The 10,334-nt window shown below is 40.2% G+C and overlaps 1 pseudogene; it reads right to left on the bottom strand.

The window, feature by feature from the left end:
• Window positions 1-422: 422 nt before the first annotated feature.
• LOC148529216 (5S ribosomal RNA) lies at window positions 423-542 on the bottom strand (annotated as a pseudogene).
• Between the last annotated feature and the right edge of the window lie 9,792 nt (window positions 543-10,334).

Below are 10,334 nucleotides of genomic sequence, written 5' to 3' on the forward strand. Positions count from 1 at the left end.
AATAATAAATAATACACTGCAATCATCAGACTATACTAGTGAAACAAGTGGTCATGTGGCATATTATAGGGTAAGGTAATGCAAAACGCTAGCAACCCACAGACAAATGAACACGTGGGGTAGGACATATGTTAGTGTGAACATGTCTATACACTGTATATAAGGTAAATAGATCATGAAAAAATGAAAAAATAACATACATAAGTTATGCCCTCTGTTGAGGACAAGCTCAAGACGAATAAATAAATAAACGTAATAAATAAACGTAGGTATGGGAACATTCATTACTAGCTCAACAGGAAAAATCCGGAGTGATAGCCTAAGATGCGCTGCAGGCAAGACCACGTAAAGGGTATAATAGATCACAATGACCAAACCAGGTCAAAGGAGGAGAGAAGTGGGGAAAGTCCAATATTATATTAGATTTACAAAACCTGGTATTCCAAGGGAGTCACCCACCCTAGTACTAACCAGGCCAAACACTGATTAGCTTCCAAGATCGGACGAGATCGGGCTTATCCAGTGTGAGTATGTTAGTAAATCATAAAAAGGAAGAATAAACCATAACCTCTCCAGCAGAAATCACCTAATGAGTAGGTCATGGATCACTACCTCTTGGTGGTAACTTGAGCCAGAGACACGAGAGGCATAAACCAGAATGGAATGTATATATATGTATCTCCACTTAAAAAATAATATGGAATAGGAACAAAGCACGAGATTATAAGGTGCTAACTAACGTGATAAAGCACCAAGTAGGGAGACAAAAAATCACCATGTACATCAAACAAGAAATAGAAAATGTCCAAGAGGCTAGATGAATAAACCAACAAATGATAAAAAGGTCAAGATAAAAGGTCTATTTTAGAGAAAACAAGCAAATGATAATGTCTCATTGAGACCCAAAGGTGCAACAGTATTCATATCGTGGATCCACCGTGCCTCTAGTTGTAATAAACGTTTATCTCTGTCTCCACCTCTTCTCATTGCCGGTACGTGATCAATGATCTTGTGCCTCAATGTAGCCAAAGGATGCTTGAGTTCTTTGAAATGTCGTGCTACGGGCTGGTCATTGTCTTTCCCTTCAAATGCTTGTCTTATGGCGGTACGATACTGTGCCATCCTTATCCTCATGGTGCAAGAAGTTTTGCCTATGTAGGCCAAGCCACATGGACACCAGATGATATAAATAACAAACTTTCTCATGCAGTTGAGAATATGTCTTATGGGAATATGTTTCCCTGAATGTGGATGAACAACATCACGACCAGTTTCCATATATCCACATGTGGTACACCCTATACATTTGTAGCATCCGGGCTTGCGAGCAAGAAAGTTTGTTCCCTTTGGCTTTTCAACAGTGGAGATGTCATTATGCACCAGCCATTCTTTTAGGTTTTTACCCCTCCTGTAACCCATCATAATCCTCGAAGAGTATAGTGGTTTCAAATTAATGTCTGTATTAATCACCGGCCAGAGTCTTTTGACCGTAGAGTTGATGGAATTGCTCGAGGTGTTGTACTGGGTAATAAACATAGTCGGTGGTTTAGAGAGGCTATTGGAAAAGTTATTGCGGTTGCCAACATTGTTTGATTTGAGAGCCCTGGATTTAGCTTTAAGGAGTTCATTTTCATCATAACCACGGTTTAAAAATTGAATCATCATACTGTCCATTGCATCTTCCGCCATCTTAATGTCACTGGTAATCCGCTTGATGTGAAGAAATTGGGAATAGGGTAGACTCTTCTTCAGAGGTAAAGGGTGATGACTATCAGCATGCAAAAAAGTATTGCAGTCAGTGGGTTTGGTATATAAAGACGTGATGAATGCAGAACCAGACCAACTGATGTTCACATCCAAGTAGTGTACATTCTGTTGGCTGCATTCATATGTGAACTTTATATGATCATGCATTTGATTGATGTGATGCATTGCTGTTGAAAATTGTGCAGATGTCCCAGACCAAATGACAAAAATGTCATCAATGTATCTAATGAAGTATACGAGGTGTTTGTTAAATTCGGGGTTTAGTAAAAATAACAGTTGTTCAACCTTGAACATGTAGACCCCATAGCACATCCTTTCTTCTGTAAATAATAACAGTCGTCAAAGAAAAAATAGTTCCTAGTGACGGTTTTTTCTAGAAGTGAAATGAACAAATCAATCTTGGGTCCATATATATATATAGCATAGACGGTGTAATGGTTAGCATTATTGCCTCATGGCACTGAGGTCATGGGTTCAATTCCTAACACGGCCCTAACTGTGTGGAGTTTGTATATTCTACCTGTGATCGCGTGGGTTTCCACCGGGTACGCCGTTTTCCTCCCACACTCCTAAAATATATTGGTGTAGGTTAATTGGCTCCCAACAAAAATTAGCCCTAGTGTGTGTGTGTGTGTGTGTGTGCATGTGGTAGGGAATATAGAGTGTAAGCTCCACTGGGGCAGGGACTGATGTGAATGGACAAATATTCTCTGTAAAGCACTGCAGTATATGTGTGCGCTATATAAATAACTGGTAATAATAATAATAGTAATTAAATATATATATACATATATATGTGTGTATGTTTATTAAATACACACATATATACAGTAATATATACAGTATATAGCAAACATGTATATAGTATACATAAGACATATAGACACATTAACACAAGCATACACACACACACATATATATATATATATATATATCCTCCGATGGCTCGGCACTTGACACACTGTAAAACATATAGATTGCGGGTGCCTTCCTCGCAGTGAAATAAACCAAGATTCCCCACTGAGCTGTATAGGTCCCAATGGAAAAAGATAGGCGGCACTCTGATGTTGAAACAAATAAGGTTGTATTAAATCCACAACATGGTGACACAAAGAGTAGTCGACATTTCAAAGCCAACTCAGGACCTTTTCTTCAGGTTCTTACACACACGTCCTGAAGAAAAGGTCCTGAGTTGGCCTTGAAACGTCGACTACTCTTTGTATCACCATGTTGTGGATTTAATACAACCTTATTTGTTTCAACATCGGACTGCCGCCTATCTTTTTCCATTGGGACCTACACAGCTCAGTGGGGAATCTTGGCTTATTTATATATATATATATATATATATATACACACACTAACACATATACAGCATACACACACTAACACATATATCCACACTAAGACATACATACACATATATACACACTAACATACAGTACATTCACACATATATACACTTTAACACATACATACACACTAACACATACAGACACATGCTAAAATAGATACATACTTATTATTTACTCTTCTGATGCAACAGTAGGTTGCTAACGGGGGCACCTCGCATCAGTCGGCCCGCCCCCTCTGTAATGTCGCGATTTGTGGGTGTATGGGGGTGGGGCTTGTCGCATTGGCTCCACCCCTATTGTGATCAGCATTCAGAAAGAGTGAGAGGAATCTGTCCATCTGGGAGGGGGTTCTTGTTTGAGCAGTCCTGCCTCCTATTACTCAAGGGGGTAGTGCGGGTTGTGCAGCAATGGTAGGAGCGGGCCTCCTCCCGTTCCGCCAGTGTCCGCGCCCAGGACTCCAGTCCCAGTAGTCCCCCCCAGATGGCGGCCCTGGCTGCTGGTGAGCATCAACAGTGTCCTCGTAGGGGGCTTCTGCTGTCTTCTCTTCAGGCTCTTCTGTATCTATAAATGTGAGAATGATGTGTTGCTCTCCTCTCAAATATTCAATCATGACTGGAGATGGTGTAGGTAGGATTGCATGTTACTTCCACTGTACAATGCCCAAAATACTTAAGCAACTTTCAAGTTTACTATCTGTGAAAAGATGTGAGGTACATTAACTTACTTGTAGGATTATTAATATGTCTTTGGGTGGGCCATTGTATGCATAATAGATTGCAAAACATTAGTCTGTAATTATTTTGCTGTGTCTCTAGTAGTAGTTTGTTAGAGTAATATATGAAAAAGTGTCAAGTTGCTGACAAGGAGACACTTATCAAAGCGTTAAGTAGGTATACTGTATATGACAACCTTATTTTCATTCACATTACCTTTAACAATTTTTAAGTGCGGAGGTTTCCAAACTCAGTTCTCAATGCACCCTTACAGTCCAGATTTTAAGGATATCCATCCTTGTGCACAGGGGGCTTAATTAGTACCACTGGCTTAGATGCACTAATCAATAATTTGAAGGCTTTGCTGACAGTTAAATCCATAACAGCATTAAATTGGAGTATGGATGATGAACTAAATCCATTTAGAAAATTTGCTTACATATTACACTACAATATCATACATTTCAAAGCAGTTGGTAACAGTTGCCTGATTTTACATTATTGTATAGTATATTTTAGGAGTACTCACCAGTGACTTCACCAGTATCAGGATGGCCCGAAGCTTTTTCTTGCTCGGTGCAGCTGTAGTAAAATACATCACAACAAAACTAAGCTTAATTCTACATAAAAGCATTGTGTAATAATTAATGTTGGTTTTTAAACTATGCCTATGTAATAACTATGTGTTATTACAGAAAATATTATTGTACAATTTTAGACCTTTTCATTTGGTGTGCTATGGTGTCAACTTAACAAAAAAATGCAAGCATGTTTATATAGATTTCTAAGATCAAAATAAAAGTATACATTAAAATAATGTATGTTACTTGCCAGTTTGGAGTTGAGAGGGTGCACAATCTGTGTCCTCACCATGCATGCCAGGGAGTATCTCAGGTGGAATAATGTGCTGCAGGTCCTCCTCATATGAGGGGAAGACAACTAGATGTGTTGGGCTGTCTCCTGACCATCTTGCTGTATCTGTCTCCTCTTCCAGCTTTTCTTTAAGGTTCTTTTTAACAAGAGATGTGCGTGGAGGCTGTTCGGACCTGGGGAGCCTGTTCTGGGCCTTCCACTGGATGTACACACTCTGATGAAAATACCTATATGGTCTTGAAACGTTGGCTTATGGATTTGTAACAATGTTGTAGCTGTTAATACAGTATCCTTCTTTCACTAAGACCTTGGAGTGCCACCTCTTCTTTGTCTGATGCAGACATGTGTTTTATATATATATATATATATATATATATATAAATATATATTTATTCCTATAAGTCGATATTTAGCGCTGCAAGTCGCTTAAGAAAGAATTGCTTTCCTGTCCAATCATGTGGTTCCAAAGCACAAAAAGTTAATTATGTAAAAGGGATAACACGATGCAAGATTTAACAATTAGAGTAAAAAGCAATGAAAATAGTACAGCCCGATACATACGCGTGCACACTGGTCCCAGTTTACAGTCATCAATCCAGAAGTCTGCGGTCGTAAGAAGATACCTGTACACTGAGGTCAGCACACAGCTTATATACCTTACAGGTTTCAGAGTTAACAAAGAGACAAATTGACAGGTTCTTATTGGTTCTTGCTTCTGGTCAATCTTGTCATTGGTCAGTTCATACGGTGTCATCAGGGATATCGCTCAATCCTCCAACAGCCACATTGTGTAGTTTCCTACCAAACAACTTGCTACAACACTGTATACTAGTAATAACATTCTATTCAATAACTCCCTATCATCCATAATTAGCGGACGCATGATGCGACTTCTTTGCTGATAGAAACGGATGTCTGCAAATAAACAGGGATTTAGAATGATACCAGACATGACATCACCACTGTATTCTGAACCTTAGATCTCTTTTAAGTACATATTACATCATAACTATTAGCTAACAAATACCTTTAATAACTCTGGTTATTAACTATAATGTGTGCGAACCATTCTATATGTATGCGTTCGCATATGTGCGTCTCTATTAAAATAGCAACTATGTGTCTGTATGTATGTGCATACGCATATGAGCGTCTACGTGTACGTATGTGAATATACATACGAACGTCTATGTGTGTATATATATATATATATATATATGTGTGTGTGAGTTAAGTGCGTCAGTGTATGTGTGATGAGTATACCTATGCTATTCTATATGGACTCTATGACTTGTTCATTATGCCACTTTTTGAATCTATCGCTGGTCTCCCCGCATGCCCTGACCTTTAAAATGGATATGCACCATACTATTGGATGATGGCTTTTACTATTTATGATGGATTAAATACCTCCTTTTGCATTCTATAGTAGGATGTTGCCGGCTCCTATTTTTCTCTATAAGCAACCTTTTATGTGCTGAGCACTCCATTGTGTAACTATATATAAGTGTGTGCTTCTGGTCTCATGGGATATATATATATATATATATATATATATGCAAAAATTGGAACTGTGCTAGAGTGCCCAATGTGCTTATATATCTTGTCTTAGTGAAAAATAAACAATAGTAGTTAATTTAGAGTCATAAATGTTGTGCAAAGTGCAATCTGTGCAAATGTGCAACTATATAAACACTGTATCAGATAATCTGTTAGTAACTCAGTATGAAATATACTACTAAGTTCGTAACGTAAAGTGTAAAGTGCAGAGAATGTATATAGGAATGTCACTTTCAACAGTGTAATTTGTGTATATATAGAAAAATTATTTCATGAGATAAAGTTGCCTGATTTTAAATTATTATATAGTATATTTTAGGAGTACTCACCAGTGACTTCACCAGCATCAGGATGGCCGGAAGCTTTATCTTGCTCGGTGCAGCTGTAGTAAAATACATCACAACAATACTAAGCTTATTTCTACATAAAAGCATTGTGTAATAATTAATGCAAAAATGCAAAAATTGGAACTGTGCTAGAGCGCCCAATTTGCTTATATATCTTGTCTTAGTGAAAAATAAATAAACAATAGTAGTCAATTTAGAGTCATAAAAAATGTGCAAAGTGCAATCTGTGCAAAAATATAAACACTGTATCAGATAATCTGTTAGTAACTCAGTATGAAATATACTACTAAGTTCGTAACGTAAAGTGCAAAGTGTAATTTGTGTATATATAGAAAAATTATTTCATGAGATAAAGTGCATAATGCAAATAACGGGCTGCGTGACAGAATCACATCCCCAAACACCAATATCAGTTCGCATTTATAAAAGTGAATAAATATATAAATAAATATACAGTGAATATATAAAACAATACTTTTAAATAAAAAAGGGGAAATTTATTAAAGATAATATCTATGCATATATAAAATAGCATTCAATTCTCAATAGTTGATTTTTTCAGTAAAAGAACCACATATAAAAAATATATACAAAATAGTAAATATATAAAAATGAGTTAAAAAAAGCTTATCTTCTGAAATAAAGGTATGATCATAAAAGGTAAGAGGAGCCTCCAACATGTTTCGTGTGGGCATGAGACTTCACCAAGGGATAAAATATAAAAATATATATAGATATACGAAAATTTTTAACAACAGGGGGTGCTTTCATAGAGTAAAAGTTTTATTCTAAATAAATTAAAATAACAGCATGCTCTAGATGTGCCCCGCACCAAGATTAGCAACTCTGTGGGCTGGTTAGCACATGATATAAACATTTACTCCACCGGGAATTCTCTGTCCTTGCTTACAGGAGTTCAACTGAGTACACACACACCACGCTGCCGGCTTCCACATGTGCCTCAGAGTGTCGGTCCACATCCACTGGCGCTGCAGTGTAGGAATCCCCTGGGTGTATTCGTGGCATCAGCAAGGTCCCACCCTATCACGTTTCATCATAGACTCGGTCTGCAACAATGTTTAGGTAGGTAGTACGTGTCAAAGTAACAACCACAGTAATGGCAGGACTAAAGGTTTCCCAGCATAACATTGCCCAGAGCATTACAATGTGTCTGTTGGCTTGCGTTATTCCCATACTGCATTATGGGACCATCTCTTCCCAACGTAAATGATGCACATGCCCCCCACCATCCACATGATGAAAAAGAAAATGTGATTCATCAGGCCAGGCCATCTTCTTCCATGCTCCATGTTCTAGATCTGACACTCATGTTACCATCATGTAGGTGCATTCTGGCCGGTCTATGGCTAAGCAGCCTCATACACAGCAAGCTGCTGTACACTGTGTGTTCTGACACCTATCTATCATAGTCAGCATTAACTTTTTCAGCAATTTGTGCTACAGTAGCTCTTCTGTGGGATAGGACCAGATAAGCAAGCCTTCACTCCCCACACACATCAATGAGCCTTGGCACCCATGAAATCATCAAATCTTGTCACAGAAAAAGCTTACTTTGCTACATAAATATGATTACACTGCTAAACTGCATAAGACAATGGGTTAGATGTATGAAGCAGTGAAAAGAGTGGAGAAGTGTGTCAGTGGAGAAGTTGCCCACGGCAACCAAACAGCTTTGAGGTTGCATTTATCTAGTACATTCTATAAAATAATAGGTAGGAGCTGATTGGTTGCCATAGGTAACTTCTCCACTGGCCCACTTCTCTTTTCACTGCTTCATATATCTGGAGTCCGGCGCTTCAAATCCCGACATCGGATGACCGGCACTAGAAGATCCCGACAGGGTAAGTATTTCTACTATTCCTAACCCTCTCCCCCCCTAACCCTAACCCTCCTTTAGGGGTGCCTAACCTCCACCCCGACTGCCTAACCCTAATCTCCTCCCGTAAGTGCCTAAACCTAACCCCCACTCCCCGCACCCTAAACCTAATCCTCCTGGGGGGTGCCTAACCCTAATGTCCCCCCGGGGGTGCCTAACCCTAACCCCTTCTTCCCCTAGCCTGACCCTAACCCTCCCATGGGGGTGCCTAACCCTAATTACCCCCCAGCAGCTTGTAACCTAGGCGTCGGGATTTCGACGCCTGTCATTAGTCCCGTGTCGGGATATGACAGTTGGGAAGCCGGCAGTCGGCATTTCGACCGTTGGCTTCCTAACTACTGTACATACATATATCTACCCCAAAATAACTAGGTGACATCCATATTTACATTTTTGGAATCCATTTTTCTTTTAAAGTCTCTGACTTTATTTTTAATATATTTCCAAAGAAAACTTATTACTTTTTTATCATTTAAAAAATGCTTTACATAATTAAATTTTGTTGCTAAATTATTAGGGCAATTCCACCAGTAACAGAATTACCTTTTTACAGCTATAAACTCTATTCCTTATACAACTACCACCACCAATGTTAATAAATCATCATACTACAATAAACCCCGCATATGATACTTTCAAAATAGCTTAAGTGCTCTGTTGTGTAATACCCCTTTTCGAGTACCAGCAATAACCCGGGTTTTTGCACATGAGCGCACAGCAACCCGGGTTATTTTGCTATATGAAAGGGCAGAGTTCAAATAAGCCATGTCGAGTGACCCGGCATTTCAGCCCCGGTCATGAGCAGGGTTGAACGCGGGTTCAACCCGGCTTGTGAAGCAGTGTGAACGGGTAACCCGAGTTGATGCGACCCGGGTCCTGTACTCTGCATTGGAAGAGCTAGCGCTTGGAGATGAGCACCGGCTCATCACATGACGCCAATGGCGTCGGACTGCCTGTCTCACAGGGGTCTCATTTGGGTCGCTTCCGGGATGGGCGCATGAACATCATCCCGGGTGCGACCCAGCAAACTAGTAGAAAAGGGGTATTAGTTTTCCTTGATAAATCAGTCTACTTTCAAAGTCACTAATAGAATCACCATTCATGAGACATGTTACTATGGGCCTGATTCAGATTTGGGAATAGAGTAAGATATAGCAAGTAACTGTGTACCTAGACAAATCATGTTGCAGTGCAAGGGGTGCAAATTAGAGATGAGCAGTTCGGATTCCTTGGGATCCGAACATGCCCAAACTTCCGGGATTTGAGGCGATCCTACCCAAGCCAAAACTTTGAGATCCCACTGTCGGATCTCGCAGTTATGGCTCGGGCACTAATTTCAAAAGTCCCATTGAAATCAATGGACTAACCCCTGATTGGCTGAGAGAGCCATCTGTCATGGTTCTCAGCCAATCAGCTCTTCCCCATTGTCTTCAATGGGGCAAACGAATGCAAGATGGTGGCCACCGCCACAATCCACTATCCCTCCGCAGTGCCGACACTGCCACACCCCAGCACGGCCAACACCACCAGCAACCCCACACTGGGGACACCACCGGCACTTCCGCACTGAAAACACTGCCAGCTGGCACTGCGCACAGAGTGATCCCCGGGGACAGTTCGCACCTGCCCCCCCCGGAGTGATTACAACGTGGGATTCATGCCACAAGGCCAGGCCCCTATCCGTGAGCCTAAGCCGCCTTTTTGCCTGCGTGCAGCTTAGCCGCGTGCACTACTGGGTGTCACCACCGTGAGGGATGCCACTGTATCTAACCACACTGCACTGTAACCCTCGCTGTATCTGACCCACACTGTATCCGACCCG

Source organism: Taudactylus pleione, unplaced genomic scaffold, assembly GCF_031769625.1.
Source record: "Taudactylus pleione unplaced genomic scaffold, aTauple2 ptg000086l, whole genome shotgun sequence".
NCBI lineage: Eukaryota > Metazoa > Chordata > Amphibia > Anura > Myobatrachidae > Taudactylus > Taudactylus pleione.